The following is a 17,584-nucleotide window of genomic DNA, read 5'->3' as shown; positions in this document are numbered from 1 at the left end:
GACATACATATGGATGTATTACCTATACTCCAAGCACTTATCGTTATAAAATGAGAGCAGAGTCTCTTGTCCTTTGTTCTCTGCTAACCTCAAAGAATAATGCCTTGCACAATGTGCTGCTAAGGCGAAGTAGAACCTAACATGTAGTGTTGGTATCTCAGTTTATGGAAGCTGGTGAGGGGAGGGGGGTGTTGCTGTAGGGGACTGGAGTGAGAAATGAAGAGAGGGGCAACCTTCACAAACTTTGAAGCGCACATGAAAACTTAGATCAATCGTATTTTTTAAAGGTACAGTGTGCAGAGACCCTCTGTCCTCAAACTGGGCTAAATCAACATTTCAAAGTCTTTACAGCGGCGCTCTACCCTCTTCTGTGGCGGATCACAGAGCCATTGGCAAGCCTTCATTTACATGGCTCAGAGAGAGGCTGCCTCTCCATCATGAAAAGAGCTGAGAGAAGAGGGAGACGTTATCAGACGCTACCCTTTACGAGGCTGAGGGAAGAATCCTCTCTTCTTTTGGCTCTGAAGAGGGGGAAAAGTTGAAGATAAATACACCATGACACCAAAGGATTCATAATTGACATGTTACACCCGTGTAAATAGATCAAACTCCAGCAAGACTTCAATGCGGAAAAACCTAAGAGGGAAGTAAAAAGGAAAAGCCTTGGGTTAAGTGTGAGTGAGGATGAGTGTCCGTCCTACCCCTTCTGTCCATCTTCATCTGTGGACAGGACTGTGGGGACTGGTCCATGACACAGAGAGAATGAAAATAAAGAGAAAGTAAGTTTCAGCGATTCCTTAAGTGTAGGATAGCTGTGGCCCTGTCAGTTGATTAGAATGTAGAAGAGGGATGGCTTCTCCATTATTTGCATTCTTATTTAGCCATGATTTGGTGCAGGGCACATCATGATTAAACCTGTCACTGGCTCTGATTGACAGGGTTAGATCTTCACAATTCAGAGGCCAGAAATAACTGAAATAAAAAAACAATTGAAGAGAGAGAGAGTGTGTGTGTGTGTGTGTGTGTGTGTGTGTGTGTGTGTGTGTGTGTGTGTGTGTGTGTGTGTGAGTGTGTGAGAGAGAGAGAGAGAGAGAGAAAGAGGTGATAGGTCTGTGGAGCTGGCTGGAGAGGTATGGGGATGGAGAAATGAGATGTATGGGTGTAAAACTATAAAAAGAGGGAAGAACAAAGAGGAGAGGGCTCAATTTATTGGACAAATGTAATTACTGTGGATGAAGATTCAAGCAGGTGATTCACTGGGCTGTGAAATTAACCCTTGATTATGAATGAATCCTTGAACAGTGGCAGAAAAACAACCGTTTAAAAAAAAAGAAATTGAAAAATGAATAGAGTTTTTCCCCATTTAGTGGCCGTGAGTGGCAGTAGGTGACATTCATGAAAAGCATTGCAAAGGTTCACAGAAACAGACGTGCATTCGAATGAAATCCAGAGGCATGGTTGCATCAGGGAGAGCTAACCTTTCCATGCCACTGAGCAGCCTCCCCAAGGACACCTACAGGGCAGAAAAACAACAATTAAACATGCAGACAGACCTGATGCAACACAGCTAACCCCAAAGGACTGGTGCACGCCTTCCCCGCTCTTTATGGGTTTTACTATTTGTAAAATTTGATACTAATTGCAGTGTTTTAGAAATGTTATTCAAATGATTTGTTTTAGTTGGTTGGTTGTTTATTTAGTTTAATAAGCTGGGTTTGTTGATAAATTGACATTTCTGATTGTTGCACAATCAAGGAATTTCAATTTGTTTTAGCACTATTCATTTTATAAGAATTGTGCAATAAATGTGAAACCTAATGTACTTACATTGGGCTTTTATGACAACATTATTATAATCAGCAACTGAGTCAATATTTCTATAACTAGAACAGGAGGTACAGTTATTTCACTATTTCTATAAAAAACTGCAAAATGACAGGAGCAGTCCTTTAACCACAAGAGGTGACATTTCCGCCTTCAACATTGATTTACTTTTGTAATAATGTGCCATGCACCTATGCATACATTTAAGCCATATTCTTTAACAAACAACAAAACATGACACAAAAAAAGTAAGATCAAAGTGTGTAAATATAAACAAACAAAACTAAAATATTATTTTTTGAAGGATTTAGTGGATGCAGTGCACACCTAATCTGAGTCCAGGGCCTCATTACTCACATGTGGAATACAGTAAGGGCTGCTTCAGCATGAGGGTGTGTGCTGGTATAATTAGAGGTAATTAATGGAGAGATAGTAAGGACTCGTTTGTATTTTAAATGATCCTATTAGCTCTTGTCATACTCATGTACACAACACAGCGTGAGTTCAATTAGTTTTTTGTCACACAAAAGTGATTATGTGCAGCAAGCAAGTACATTCATGGGACATCTCCTGTCTACTTTCTGTCTATGTGTATCTTCCTCTCTCTCTCTCTCTCTCTCTCTCTCTCTCTCCCTCTACATGGGTTTATTTGACGGAAGACAAGCTGTGATAAGATTCAACTTTTTTTCAGTCTCTAAACTGTTGTTGCTGTACATATACAGCAATAAAGAATAAAAACACATATACTTGTAGTTCATAGAATAAAAACAGTCTTTCAAAATATGCCATTATGAGGGGTAACAGCCATTCAGCCTGGTTACAGGAAGAATTCATATTTGTTTGCCCTATGCTATGCCATGTCATGATACTACTCCAAAGCCCTACCATGATACTACTCCAAAGCCCCACGGAGTGGCAGGACTGCTGCACTGAACTACTTGCTGGTTGCAACTTTAACAGATGTTGCCATTAATTGGGGCATTGGAAACTTTTTCATTAATTAGGTAGAGATGGACACCTTTGCATGCATCCCTCTGGCCATACACCTTTGCATGCGTCTCTCTATCATGCATCTCTCCATCATGCATCTATCTCCCCATACACTATGCTATTATCACAGAGGGTAAGGTGATGGACGCATGCTAATGTTCCTGTGGCTTGACTGGTAGACCAAAGTGCTAACAACACCAAGATCATGGGTTTGACCTGAAAATGTATATCTGTACTCTAGACTAAAGTGTCTTCTAAATGAATACATGTCAATACACTCAGAGAGACAGAGAGAGAGAGAGAATGAGAGAGAGAGAGAGAGAGAGAAGGGGGAAACAGTGAACAGTGAAAAGGGATGGGGGGTGTTGGGGGGGTGGACACTGCAGGGGTGTGCTGAGTAAAAGCACTATGATTCTCTCTCCATTCTCTTGATTTAAATGAGTTGTGAGTTCTGCTCTGGTGGGCCTCACTCAGTTCTCAGCATGGGGTGGGGAGGGGACTGGAGGTAAAGGAAGATGGCATCTGTAGGGAGGAGAGTGCAGATAAGGGTAGCATGGAGATCAGAGCTTTGTACTCCCCAGTAAATGCCACCACACCATCTCCATGCCACAATCATGCGCTTAGGTGGGTGTAGTAACAATATCGCAAAGAACTACTAAATATGAAAGAATTTTGAATAACTAGGAAGGAATACTGCAAAAACAACGAGTGGACAAAAACAGAGTAGTGGAGAACAGGGAACAGAAGAGAAGAGGAGAGGAGAGAAGACAACAGTCTTTTTCAGCAGAGGGAAAGGTAAGCTAATCAATTAATCGTGGCAGTAATTGGGTGAGGGTACGGCTGTAATGCCGTAATGAAAGTCATCCGTTGTGCTCATTCTCTCCCTCGCCGACATGCCACCCCACTTCCCCCTCCATGCACACACACACACACACCCCAATCATCCTTTGGATCTCAGGTGCTTAGCCATGCAAATCTGTGACAGCCCAGTACATCTCTGTCTGCCTAATTGGACAGTATGGAGTTGTTTATGGATATTGCAGACATTTAGGAATCAGTTGGGGGCTTCTCAAAAATCATTAGCAGAGGGGCCTGTGAAACTGGACTGTCAACTTCCCTCTGCCGACGTCAAAGATAGCCATAAAAAACGTTTGTCTTCGTCACCCGCACAGAAAGGGGGCTTTTCAGACCACGCAGAGTGCAGATTGAAGGTTTCAGCATGTGAAGATCCAAGAAGCTGCAGTAATAATGTCTTGTTAGGGCATCAACAACTCCCATTGGTGATTTTTCAAAGTCCCAGCCCAGCAGCATGCCCTTAATTAGCAAAACAATACACCAGTATTAAATACTGTCCTTGGGAGGAAAGAACACAAAATGGAGGATTGAACAAGAATTCTAGAAAGTAAACACACACTGTATATTTGTGATAACTGAAGGGACACACTGGTGCTCTTAAAACCAAAACATTAAGCAATGATTATCCGGGGTGCTTTACCATCCTAAATCATTGTCCTGCATCCATAGCACAAAACATACTAGATGTGTTCTGGCAATAGTAACTCTGATTGTGTCAGCCCTAGATATATACTTTCTGCACATTTCCTCTAAGGTGTGTGATAGAATCTAATCAGCACGCCACACTTGAAGAATGGACTGGAAGACGTAGTCAGGTTTTTCGAGTTTATTTCAGCATTGAGACACCCTCTAATCATATTGCTCAGAGAATGGCCTACCTGACAGTCAGAATGTGTTGTCATTTCTACCGTTCAGTCAGGTGGGAGAATACAGGGGAGTGATAAAGCATTATAGGGTGTGGTCTTAAGTTTATGGCAATGGGGGATTTTACTCTTTGGAGGGGGGAGGGGGAGGGGGGGACAAAAGGTGAAAGAGGGGGGTTGTTCATAGCAGGAAAAGGGCTATTTGGGGGGTGGGGGGGAGTTCAAATGCATGTGGAAGAGCCTGGATTCCCCCATAAGCCATTTGAATGCTAATGAGTCTAGTCAGCTATTAATTCAGTGCGGTTACATGTGTCCAGTTTTCGAGCGTAGTCAGGTTTCAATCGAAGATCCATTTCATTTTCAACTCCCCTAATCTAGATTTCCTGTGTCCGACTGAAATCAGATTTACACCCCCAGAGAAGTGATCGGATTTGGTTTGAAATCGCTCGCTTGTAACTTTTGAAACTAGATTAGAACTGGACAACAACAACTTTTGCGCATTAGCTGTAATGAAAACAGCGCCACCTATTGTAGTGGGATATGACATGCTTTCGGACAAGATCTGGATTTGTCACTGCCATGTACCGTGAGATAACGCAGTTAACCCCCCATGGATAGAGAAGTCGGGCTTTGGCCAAAATCGGGTTTGCCATCATGTAAACATACTGACTGAGACAATGACAGAGTACATAACCAGGAAAATGGGTTACAGAGTAAGATAATACAAAATAATGTAAGCATGTATGACACAATAAGAAATAGTAATATTCAGTCCGCCATGTGTGTCATACCAAAATGCCATCCAAAACATATCTTTAACCTACCCGACTTCAAATGCTGGAGTTTTATGGGACTACGTTTGGTATCTACTGCAAATTGCTGTCTGCACCCTGAAGATCTGCATACATTAGAAGGCCCAGGTCAGTGTAGGCAGACACTTTCATTTGCTTGCTTGGGCATCGGCTATAGGCATCAACACATGTACAGAGAAAACTGGCAAAATAGCTTTCCTAAATAATGGCAGTAACTAATTCATAATGAATGAATGATTGTATCCACAGATCGAATCTCTAATTTGTAATGAGGATGGCAAGCCGCTGGAATAGAGAGCCTTGTGCTAGTAAGAGCAAGGCAGGTGCAGTGACGGAGTGTTTGGCCCCTATCTTCTGTCATCTGTGTAGCACGAGCTTAATCACAGATTCCGGCTGCTTCTATTGTCTGTTCACCCCCCATCTCTCCACTCCTCTTCCCTCTCTCCCCCCTCCCACCATTACAGAAAGTGTTTCTTCCCATCACTGCCTTTACTTATCACTTCTCGGGTGACATTGAACTTCCCGTGCCCCGGCCAGCCAGGCACATCTCTGAACTCACGCATCGCTCTTCATCCCCCCACTAACAATTTAGTAATGAAGTATTGATTTCCAGATTCCCCCGCTTCTTATGGATGATATTAGATCTTGTTTGATAAACTGTGGCCCGACCGCCTAATCTGTGCTGTCCCTTTTCCTTGCTGTCTGTAAAACAAAGTGCTGGCACACAGATAATGACCGGGGAACATCGATGAACTCATTTCATCAATTTGTAACACTTGACAATGAAAAAGAGCTGCCGTTTTTCAAAGCCCCAATGTCAAAGTTTATTGCTCAGGGTAGGGTCTCACTGGAAGGCGGACATCTTGTGCAGCACTGGCCACTTAATTTATGATCCTGAGGTGTAGTGCAGCTTACTGTTGAAGGAAATGTTCAGGATGAGGAGGTGGGGGGGGGGGATTACTGTTGCACCCACACTGTCTGCCCTCACATAGTCCTCATGTGTCAATGAGGGGAATAGGCAAACAATGATGCACACCCGGGGGTCCATTATTGCCTAGGGAGACTTGACTGGGACATGCATTACTCAGACACTGAAGCCGGTCTCACAGACAGTCGCTCTGACAAACACCACATTTCAATGGTTGGTTTAGGGCCCGACCTGCACACAAACTCCTCACTTTAAAACATACTCTCCCTGGCAATTAAATACAAATTCATTTTTTTTTTTTTTAATAATGTGATATTTAAACTTAGGACAAAGGAGACATGAGGATGCCAATCTTATATCTGATGCATATCCCCAGAATGTATTCTGCTATGTGAGAGAGAGAAATAAAAACTGTGAGTCTGTGGGGGTAAAAAAACTCCCTGTCCAGCTCACTAGGGCAACTGGCATAAAGAGCCGTGAGAGGTGTATCTAAGAGCTGTATCGTTTGATTTAGAGGAGGAGGAGAGACCTGACAGGCACATAAACATCCAGCTTCCACTCCGGCCCAGCATTCAGCCCTCGGCCCAAGGATAAGCCAGATCAAGCAGCTTGAGTGACAGCCTTTGTTCTTTACTTACAGCTGTAGGCCCTTTGTCTGCACACTCACACGGCACACACTCACAGGTGGATGCACAGCGGCCGTAAACAATACGAAGAGGGGAAAATCACAAAGCAGAAGAGAAAGAGAGATGAATGACAACTCACTCTGGTGAGGCCTTCACTTCACTTTTTCATGAACTATTGAGTCTTTCACCTCCTCTCTCCCCCCCCCCCCTCTTTCTCTCTCTAACAAGGTCTCCTCTTTCCTCTCACCTAAGGGTCTTGATGCTAACCAATCCCTCAGTTAATACGCTTAGCTGGGTGAGTAGTCAAGTATTGTGTTTTCGCCTGCTTAAGGCTACCTGAGCACACACACATCACACATCCTGCACCCAAACCCCATCCCCTTCCCCCCTGAATGACAGGCCCACTTTTGCTTTCTGTAATCACATTTCCTCTTCCCCAGAGATCTACACGTAAGGTTCTAATCAGCTGGGCAGGTAAAGACACATAACCCAATTTACCTTTTTTCTATTTTGGGGTTAGCACTATTCAGCGTTTAGCAAGGGGTCGTTATTTAACAGCCGGGGGACTGCAGACTTCTTTTCCTCTTCTTCAAAGCCCCTATCAGGAAGTCACACAAGTCTGTCAGTCAGAAGAGCCGGCTCTTAAAGGAAGTCAATAAGATGCTGTCTTTCTATGAAGGACACATGAAACTCCCATAGGAAGGCCAAATGAGGTGACTTATTGTTTGAGAACCAAAACTCTGGATAAGTAACGAATTAAGTAAAGTTCTTTTAATTAGAAAGTTGTTGCTGATATACAGATCTGGATACAAATATTTAGCTTCGCTATGAGATAATTCTATTTAAACTGCAAGAAATTGTATCATTAAATAATTATATTTTCTGACAACAAAGAAAATTACTTTGCACACTGTACATACTGTACAACTTTCATTAAAAGTAACATAGCAATCAAGTGTATTCATAAATGTATGTCACTATCTATTAACAAAAAAAGGACACTGATGAGTATTTTCAAGATGTACAAAAGAATTGTAAAGAAACAAGCAGTTAAAATGTATTGATTCACATTTTTGAATATAGTCCACTTAAATTGACATGATAAGTTAACAATTATTCTTTCATTGATGCATGAATCAGTGTGTGAAGAACTACATTACTGAGCACAAGTGTATAACTCCTAACTTTAATTATTTTAGAAAATACAAATTGTCATATACAAAAGTGATGTTTAAGAATATTTCAGTATCAAAATACATAAAATAAGAAACCCATTTTTATCATATTTGTCAATTTTCGCGTGTAGAAACAGCACATTTAACTGTACTTGTTTTCTAAGAGATTAAGACCTTTTTTCCAAATCCTGACATCAATAACAGTGCTCCTATTTATAAAATACTGATTTATTCAGAGTCTTGTTTTCTAAACATTGAGTCGCTGTTTTGATTTGGGTAAACTCTTAGCTTGATCTTTAACAGCCTATGAACTCTTTCCCCTGATGTGTTGGGAATGAAATAAGTGCTCCAGCCTGGTGTGGCCCTGGTGTGTGCTGCTCCCCCCCTCCCCAGGGTGTGGGCCAGCACCATCAGTCCAGCTTGGGAACAACACACAGACCTTGTGTGGCAGCTCTCCTATGGGCCCTCTGCAATGCTGGGCTGCACTGATGTCGTTTTCATCCTTTCTACACTCCACACACACACACACACACACACACACACACACACACACACTCACACTCACACCCACACCCACACCCACACCCACACACACACACACACCCACACCCACACCCACACTCACACTCACACTCACACCCACACACCCACACACCCACACACTCACACACTCACACCCACACACACACACACACACACACACACACACACACACACACACACTCACACTCACACACACACACACACACACACACGCACACACACATTCACACACACACACACACACACACACACACACTCACACTCACACTCACACACACACACACACACCAAATTCCAGCACATCAACAGCCCAGGGCAGGGAGTCGGTCCCCATCATTACGGCCCATAATGCACTGCATAGTTATGGATGGCCTCCACCACTGCAGGCGGTGATGAGAGTGAGGTCAGCAGCGCTTGAGAGCCCCACTCCCACTGAAGTGATTATGGGTAAAGAATGACACTCAAGCAGAGGCACGTGGGAAATGCAGCCGAGGGTTCAATCTCCTGTTTCTACTCACTCTCTCTCTCTGTCTTTCTCTCTCCTTTTCTCAGTGGGGAGGTCTAATGTATAAATATCAGTGAAGTAGAGACCTATTCCCTCTCCTTAGGGGACCCCTCATCTCCTCTCAGGCCAGAGCCAGGGCACGGGCAGGGAGACCGAATACAGGCAGAGCAGCAACCCCCCTTCCAATCACAAAGCACCTAAACACACATACACAGCAACGCCTGCACACACACACACACACACACACACACACCACACACACACACACACACACACACACACACACCACACACACACACACACAACACACACACACACACACACACACACACACACACAAACACACACACCTACACACACACTCAACCCAGCATCCCCATCCCCTACCCCATCAACATCATTTACTGAAAGGACTCATTTCCAGACCCCCACGTTTCTATGAAATATCAAAGGTCTCTGCTCTGAAATGAGTCCCCTGACACCTGCGGTCAGGACCATGAAGGACATCTAAGCATGTCTCTCCACTAGACTGAATCAAACAGGCCTTCCTGAAACGCCTCTCTGTGCTCTCAGCCTGCGTCCTCACGGTGTATGTCGTTTTCCTCTTCTTCACGAGCTGTGAGCTTGTTGTTCTCCTCTTCCTCCTGAGCTGTGAGCTTGTTGTTCTCCTCTTCCTCCTGAGCTGTGAGCTTGTTGTTCTCCTCTTCCTCCTGAGCTGTGAGCTTGTTGTTCTCCTCTTCCTCCTGAGCTGTGAGCTTGTTGTTCTCCTCTTCCTCCTGAGCTGTGAGCTTGCACGTTAGCCCCCTGAAATGTCACCTGCACAGCTGCAACAACGCAGCAAAACCCTGACGCATCAAGACTGCTCGCATCTTTCAGTGTGATGAGAATCATTCATCAAACTAAAGGTTATGACAAAAAGAGCATGAATCAGTCGAACGCATAGCTAATTTGTGCCAATGTGCAAAAGCCAGAAGGCTATTAAGAAAATGATAGCATGAAGTGTCCTCGGTTTGTCTCTGTCTGTTAAATAGAGGTGACCTAAACAAGACCAATCAGGCAACCGACTTAAATCAAACAATATGAATCAAAGTCAGCCGTGTAGAGTCCATGAGGTTCTTTTTTTTTGTTGAAGTGTTTAAAGTGCGTGAGGAAAATAGCAAAGTGAACAGACGGGCATGATTTGAGAGGAGGTGCCATGTCCTACCCATCATGCTCCCTGTGTGTGGGACTGGATGGCACCTGAGGGGGCATCTCATGGCTGCCATCCCAGAAAGCCACTGCTCCGATGCTAGTCCACCATCTGCTCCTCATATGAGAGAAAAATGAGCAATTGTCTTTAAAAAAAAAAAAAAAAACACACACACTCTCTCCTACTGCAGCACAGTAACAGTTCTTAAGCGCTACGCATTATGAGTAAAGCATTCCGGCATTGAAGATGGAGAAATAATGATTCGGATATTTGACTTTTTGTATCTTTCAGGTACCTGTGTAAAAGAGGTAGGTTTTTGTAACATTTTACTGTAGCCTCAAGCTGGGACTGTACCCCCTAGTCCACAATCACACACTCACGTGCACATGCACACACACACACACACACACGCACACACACACACACACACACACACGGACAGTAGAGCCATGCTAGACACACATTCCCTGTACATAACCTCTCTGCACCTTTTGTCTTATTGTCCCAAGCAAATGATTCCAGCCCCTGCAGAGACGACAAGAAATGAAACATTTTGACACAATAGAGGGAGGGGAAAAGAGCAGACAAAAAGAAGACATGATACAGAGAGAGAGAGAGAATGAGAAAGAGGGGGAAGAGAAAAAAAGAGGAGAGAAGGTCCTTCAGGGTAGGCGGTGTAAATGAACTTCCAGGAATGACACAGCCGAGCAATGAGGCGTGGATAGCGAATATACGCTGCACATCATGGGATAGAGATGGCAGTGGAAACAGCTTCATTGAAGTGTCAGCAGCCATCCATCAATCAATCATCCGCGAGAAACAATAACGCGCGGGCCCATGCCTGGGCTTTTATAGGGCTTACTCATGTGTATTGCCAACAGCACTTAAGTGTAATTCTGACACTGGGGCGCGCCAGAGTGGGGAGGGGCGCGACGGGTTTCTCATGCAGGTGGGGGGCGCAAGGCAAAGAAAAGAAAGAACAAGAGAAGGAGGGTGGGGACGAGAGGAGAGAGGGAGGGGTACTTAACAAGCATGTGGTCTTTCCCGCTGGCAAAAAAATGTCCCCGTTGACTTCCTCCCCCATCCCGTGCCTTGCAGACCGGAAGGGAGAAAGAAGAGATTTGCTGCTCCTGTCATACACTCCTTCTCTCTCCTTTTTGCAGATTGAAATGAGTTAAGGGTGAATTAGATAATAGGCATAAGAGCCGTGTGAGGAGCAGAACAGCTGAGTAGGAGTGCGGGGGAAGCCAGAGGCACAGAGAGGAAACAGTGGAATCACGGGAGGTGCAAGGCTCTCAGTTCTCAACACCATTTGGCTATATGGGCAGGGAGGACAAGATGAACATGAGCAGAATCAGAAGATTACAAAAGGGCGTGAGAAACATGTATTCCTACTACACATGAGTATAATAGACCTATGGAAACATGTATGCCTACTACACATGAGTATAATAGACCTATGGAAACATGTATGCCTACTACACATGAGTATAATAGACATATGGAAACATGTATGCCTACTACAGATGAGTATAATAGGCATATGGAAACATGTATGCCTACTACAGATGAGTATAATAGACCTATGGAAACATGTATGTCTACTACAGATGAGTATGAGTATTTTCAGTCTATACATGTTACCCCTTGGTAGTGTAATAAGGAGGCTCAACATCGAATCCCTGCAATGGTTACCTGTTAGTTTTAGAACAGATTTCAAGATTCTCTTACTGGTCTATAAATCACTCCATAGTCATGCACCTGAATATATAACAGACATGCTCTCAAGGTACTCACCCAGTAGATCCCTGAGGTCCTCCGGCACTGATCTCCTAACAGTTCCAAAAGCCAGGACTAAAAGACATGGGAGAGCAGCTTTTAGCTTCTATGACCCCAGCCTTCGGAACACTCTGCCAGAATACCTAAGAATGGCTGAAACGGTTGAAACATTTAAACATGCACTTAAGACATATCTTTTTGATCTTGCTTATCACTCACTGTAAAATGTATTTATTTAAACATTTTGTAAATATTTATTTATCTATTTATTTACTCATCTGTGTCTCTCTGTTAACTGCATTTTGATGCCCACGTGTTAGCATGAAAATCACAACAGTTCAAAACTTTCAATGTTATTCAGAATGTAGAGGTACACCTTTGCTTTTGTACTTTCTCATCAGTGCTCGAAACACTTACCAGACAGCCATTACTCACGATAAGACATACAGCACAGCTATGTACCGCCAGATCAACTTTCGAAGACAAAACTTCATGCCATGGGCCTCTCTCTGAGATACAGCCTTGGGAGGTGGGGGGGGGGGGGGGGGGGGACCAAAATCTTTAAATGCTGCAGAAGTCGCTTTGGCTGTTGGCAACGTGGTTTGATTTCCCTGCTCTGGGTCTCTTGATGGCTTCCCTGCGACATGAAACATGACACATCATCCATTATTCTCAGCACAGGAATTGCGCTATCTCTGCCTGCTCCATATGGTCCTGGCCGTCTCTTGACGCCTAAGTCCCTTCCCCGATGCTCGGAGACGGGGTGGGGTTTCGGGTAGCCAGGGTTCTGCTTCCGGGTGCACCACATGGCTACAGCTCTTCCTCTATGGGGTTGAGCGACGGTGATGATGATGAACTGTCCCAGTCTACTGCAGGCAATCTGTCCACTAGCTCAGCGAGTTGGCATGGCATGATAGGTTCAGTGAGGACAGACTAAAAAGAAGAGTACCAACACAAATGGTGGAATCCTTGCCCAGAGACCCACGTGAATAAGGGACCGACACTTAGCCACATCATTATCCAGTGTCAAACCAGTGACTTCACATGTTTACCCCTCACTCGACTTTCTCTGAAATATAGAAACCTTGGTCTAACACAATACATTGGATGTGCATAGAATTGGTAATTCCAACAGATCTCAACACCTTATGCCAACATCTGTGTATGCATGTGATAATGCAAAACCTACTTCAGAGGCTATGTTATAGAAATGTCCAACAATGTGACAGATTGAAAGAGTGAGACTAAGGGTCAGGATTAACATATGGGGGGAATGCTTGACTTAACGTGCATAATATTTTCTTTAAGAGGCTTGAATGGAATTCATGGTCATACATGACCTCACTGTGTCTTGGGAGAAGTTCCATCCTGAGGCGTTTCTTTTTCTTTTACTAAATGATGGGTGGGACAAGCTGTTGTGTTGCAGCTCCACGTGTGTGTGCCACAGGAGTCTAATTAAGATGTTGTTCTGCTATTCTGGGCCTGTACCTGCTGTTGGCTTTATGGTGTGGGAGTCGGGGCTGCTGACTTCGGTCCTGTATCAGCAGGAGCAGTAGCCACCAGGAGAAGGAAACACAGCCGGTCTGCCCACAAAGGCCACAGGCAAGAGGAACCTCAGCAAAACAGACCATAAGCAATCACTAGAAATCAGAAGCAAACATATACTGTATATGAACTCATGCATCAACTCATCTATTTTAATACAAATAGGGCCTTGCATACATATCACTAATTTCATATGCAATAGGTGATCTAAGTAAACTATGATATACTCCATACAGTTTGGGACCATATTGGTGGGAAAATACAAATTCCTATATTAAGGAGGCACAACAAATGTAATTGATGACATAGTATCTGATGACATCGAATTAAACAAACTGCTAATATGCATCTATGCCAGTTCTCCAACTAGCATAGCAGAACTCATCAAGCAGAGAGAGAAGATCCTGCCTCATTAAAGTCAAATGTCTGTCAGTAAATCCTTGAGCGGGTTCTGAAAGCTGAAAGAATTCAAGGGCATTGTCCCTGACTGGGAGCCGTGACAACAGAGAGCGTGTGACGTCCAGCTGCGTCTGGGCCTCCTCCTCCCTTAGTGGCAAGCGTCTGCATGGTTGTGTGTGTGTGTGTGTGTGTGTGTGCCTGTGAGGGTGATGCTAAGTGAAATGCTCATTTTGCGTTGTGTGATTATGGAGGCCCATGGGCAATATGCACTAATGTGAGCTAATGCAATAGATTACACTGCACAGGCCCTGGGGAGGAGACACAAAACAGATGTGCTACACTAAAAAAGAAAAGCAGGCAAGAGTTGGGGGGGGGGGGGAGTGTGTGTGGGGTGTGTTTTAATGTGGAGACTGCCCCATGCAATTTACAGTTGACACAATGCACCATTATGATGTTCTCTGCCAGTCACCTCTGAGTGTGGGGTCACATGGACTGTGGTATGCCCAGATGCCAGTATGCCACCCACAGAGCAAATGTGGGAGCATTTCTTCAAACCTGTGCCATCATGGAACTAAAAACATAACAACATTTGAATTTAAAATACACCATGAAAATAGAAAAACATTTGAAAAAGGTATTCTGGATGCTTGTGCAATCTACCAATAATGTAGAAGTGACGCATCTTTATGCTTTATGACGGAGTTCAAGTCTGACTATGCCCAAACACTGTGTATGCCGCTCTCTTTGTTGCTTCAGCACAATTGTAAAAACTTTGCCAGCAGTGCCCTCTAGAGTACGCCCTGTGTCATAACAGCCACTTCTGAAGAAAGCAGCCACTTGGTCAGGTCATCATATTTATTTCCAACTTCATCTCACTTGCACCATTATCACCACGTGGACACATTTTCTTTTACTTGATAAAAGAAGGAAATGTCGAAGTCCAAATCAGTTTCATTATTCATTGGCAACATTTGAAATAATGGACTTTGTTCTTGAATGCTGAACATACATTTAAACACCAAAACTGTTTACATCAATTTAATGGATAGGACTTGACACCAACATCTGCAATGTTCTCCTCCACACCAACCGCTCACAGGCCCTGATGGCCTTGTGCACTCTATGACACATCTGTACTACAAATGACACACTCAAGGCATCCCGAAGAAAATGTATCAAAACTAAAGGAATATTTACACAAACTAATGCAACCATAGATGCTTAAACATATAGAAAAGGTTCACAGAAGATGACAGCATGTCACAGGATAGAAACAATACTCAAGTGGTCCCCATGTTTCAAAACAACAAGAGAAAAACAAATTCAAAAGCCATCAGTGTATAACACTGACAGTCACTCAGGCACATGCCTCATCCACATCTCAGACATTAAGCAAAGTTGCAGCATTGTAACACAACAGGTCCTAATCTGGGGGGGGGGAAACAGGACAGTTCTATCCTACCAAAGGGGACAATTCTACAAACTTCCCATTTTTAATAAATGGAAAATAAATTACTGTCCTTCAGATTCCCCCCCTAAATCTACAACAGAGTTTCAATAATTCCAGAGCTGGCCCAGACTGTTTGGCATCACTCTGGAAGCAGTGCCATGTATAGCAGAGGGAGGACATTTTGTTCATAAAAAAAAAAGAAAATACAAAAAAAAACTAACAAAAAAACAAGAAACAGCCTAATGAAAGTGCCATGTCAAGACAAACAACCACACCAGCATGTCTTCTTTACCAGGGCTCAAGGTGGAGATACAGGGGTAACTAATGTGACAGTGGAAGTTAACAACAGTCCATTCAGACAGGCCATGCAATATTAGAGACAAGGAACACAATTCAGATGTACAAGCAGCACAGGGTCAAACAGACCCTCCATCCAGTAAACAGTCCCTCTGCCATAGCATCAGTCTGTACCTCAGTAGTCACTCCAGACATAGCAGGTTCATGCCAGGCTGCTTTAGCTCGAAAACATCCTCTTGGCTGGGCAACATTACACGTACAGTTACAAAATCAATCAACACAAGTAAAAACCAAAGTAATATTCTTCTCAGATTGATGCAGATACGCTGGTTTCAAGTATAAATCAGGCTGCAAGAAGGCTAGGATAGGCATGAGTCTGTCAATGTTCTTAGACTGTCCACATATGACATGACCGGATCGGCCTGTCTGGTGGAGATTGAGAGGTAAACCCTGTACCGGTGAAACAGACTAGTGACACACTACAGAGCTTACCCTAAAAATGATACAGACCACATCAAGCATACATTCACATCGACAAGTAGAAAACCACACCACATACTGAAAATAAATATACATAGAACAGAAACAGAAACAATGAGATATGTAACACTTTGACTTTAAATAAAAGGCTGGTATGTTCACTGCTATGGAACAGATGATTAAAGGACTGAAAAACAACAAGCTCTGCTCCCCAATAGGTGCTGCAGGAGTCAGAGCTGGACTTTAGGGAGCCTCCAGACAGAGCTACAGGTTTTAACATCTCCCTCATTCTCGTTTCCATCCAATGCACAAGATACACAGCTCCTAAGCTGACCATCTAATCACACACACACACACACACACACACACACACACACACACACACACACACACACACACACACACACACACACACACACACACACACACACACACACACACACACACACAAACGTTTCTGAAGAATGAGAGGGTTATTATGTATGGATAAGAGTTGACAGATATATTTGAATTTTATATTTTGTTGTCTTCATTACATTTTGGTAAACCTCATCTCAAACCAACATCATTGTTTTACTGAAAAGAAGAATAGAATTGCGTTTCCTGATTAATTCAACATTATTACAAGTAGACTGTGCATATAAAGCTTAGTTTTGTAAAGAGGTGATCAAAAGAGATTCTGCATCCATCAAAACGATGTGTAGTTCATTTATTTAGATGGACCCTTCTCAAATGTAACTCATATTCCCAATACGGTCATCTGCAAGATGAATGGAATAAAGAGGCTTCAAGAGGAGCATGCCTATTGCTGATGATAGACTATACACCTAAACACATCAGCAGCAGTGAGGAGAGACTGAGAAGGTTTCAGGTTCAACCACGCCAGTGCACGCGCCCATGTCTGTTCCATACACTGTTCATCCACTGACAACCACAATCATAGAACTACCAGACTCTCAACCACTTCTCATAAAATAGTTGAGATACATGTGCACACACAGAAAAAAAAGGTCACAGCTTGTTAGTAGAGGTGTAAACCTTGCTTCCAGTCCCGTTTAAGTAGGTGAGGTTTTTGGCATGGAATGGTTTGCACACTAAAGACCTGAAGAGAAGAAAAGAAACAACTTTTTTTTAAAGGCAGCCTCACTATGTCCTCTGAAAAAGGCATTTTTAAAATATAACCTATACATTTATTTCAGTGATTAGGATCAAAGCACTGGTTGCCAGAACTACAACTAATGCAGCATCCAAAGATCCCAGTAATGAATCAGCTGACTGAAATGTTTATTTGTATCGTTCATTTTATCTCCGAGTACCATCACTA

The sequence above is a fragment of the Sprattus sprattus genome (assembly GCF_963457725.1).
Source record: "Sprattus sprattus genome assembly, chromosome: 16".
NCBI classification, from domain to species: domain Eukaryota; kingdom Metazoa; phylum Chordata; class Actinopteri; order Clupeiformes; family Clupeidae; genus Sprattus; species Sprattus sprattus.
Note: the sequence above shows the minus strand (reverse complement) of the source record.